Here is a 1,689-nt window from a genome sequence, read left to right on the forward strand (position 1 = left end):
ATTACCCAAAGTGTTCAGGGATGTGCAGATTAGGGTGGATGGGCCATGCTAAATTACCCCATAGTGTTCAGGGATGTGTAGGTTAGGGGGGATAGGCCATGCTAAATTACCTATAGTGTTCAGGGATGTGCAGATTAGGGTGGATTGGTCATGCTAAACCCCCCATAGTGTTCAGGGATGTGCAGGTTAGGGTGGATTGGCCATGCTAAATTACCCCATAATGTTCAGGGAAGTGCAGGTTAGGGTGGATTGGCCATGCTAAATTATCCATAGTGTTCAGGGATGTGTAGGTTAGGGTGGATTGGCCGTGCTAAATTTCCCATAGTGTTCAGGGATGTGTAGTTTAGGGTGGATTGGCCATGCTAAACTACCCATAATGCTCATCGATGTGCACGTTAGGGTGGATTGATCATGCAAATTCTCCCATAGTGTTCAGGGACGTGCGGATTAGGGTGGATTGGCCATGCTAAATTACCCCATAGTGTTCAGGGATGTGTAGGTTAGGGTGGATTGACCATGCTAAATTACGCATAGTTTTCAGGGATGTGCAGGTTAGGGTGGATTGACCATGCTAAACTACACATAGTGTTCAGGGATTTGCAGGTTAGGGTGGATTGGCCATGCTAAATTACCCCATAGTGTTCAGGGATGTGTAGGTTAGGGTGGATTGGACATGCTTAATTACCCAAAGAGTTCAGGGATGTGCAGGTTAGGGTGGATTGGCCATGCTAAATTACCCCATACTATTCAGGGATGTGCAGGCTGGGGTGGATTGGCCAAACTAAATTACCCACAGTGTTCAAGGATGTGCAAGTTAGGGTGGATTGGCCATGCTAAATTACCCTGTAGTGTTCAGGGTTGTGCAGGCTAGGGTGGATTGGCCATGCTAAATTCCCGATAGTGTTCAGTGATGTGCAGGTAAGGGTGGATTGGTCAAGCTAAATTCCCCATAGTGTTCAGGGATGTGCAGATTAGGGTGGATTGGCCATGCTAAATTACCCCATAGTGTTCAGTGATGTGCACGTTCGGGTGAATTGGCCATGCTAAATTACCCCATAGTGTTCAGGGATTTGCAGGTTAGGGTCAATTGGCCATGCGAAATTACCCCATAGTGTTCAGGGATGTGCAGGCTAGGGTGGATTGATCATGTAAATTCTCCTATAGTGTTCAGGGACGTGCGGATTAGGGTGAATTGGCCATGCTAAATTACCCCATAGTGTTCAGGGATGTGTAGGTTAGGGTGGATTGACCATGCTAAATTACGCATAGTTTTCAGGGATGTGCAGGTTAGGGTGGATTGGTCATGCTAAACTACCCATAGTGTTCAGGGATGTGCATGTTAGGGTGAATTGGCCATGCTAAATTACCCCATAGTGTTCAGGGATGTGCGGGTTAGGGTGGATTGGCCATGCTAAATTACCCATAGTGCTCAGGGATGTATAGATTAGGGTGGATTGGTCATGCTAAACTACCCATAGTGTTCAGTGATGTGCAGGTTCGGGTGGTTTGGACATGCTAAATTACCCATAGTGTTCAAGGATGTGCAAGTTAGGGTGGATTGGCCATGCTAAATTACCCTGTCGTGTTCAGGGATGTGCACGTTAGGGTGGATTGGCCTTGCTAAATTACCCATAGTGTTCAGGGATGTGCAGATTAGGGTGGATTGGCCATGCTAAATTACCCATAGTG

The sequence above is a fragment of the Chiloscyllium plagiosum genome, chromosome 41 (assembly GCF_004010195.1).
Source record: "Chiloscyllium plagiosum isolate BGI_BamShark_2017 chromosome 41, ASM401019v2, whole genome shotgun sequence".
NCBI classification, from domain to species: Eukaryota; Metazoa; Chordata; class Chondrichthyes; order Orectolobiformes; family Hemiscylliidae; genus Chiloscyllium; species Chiloscyllium plagiosum.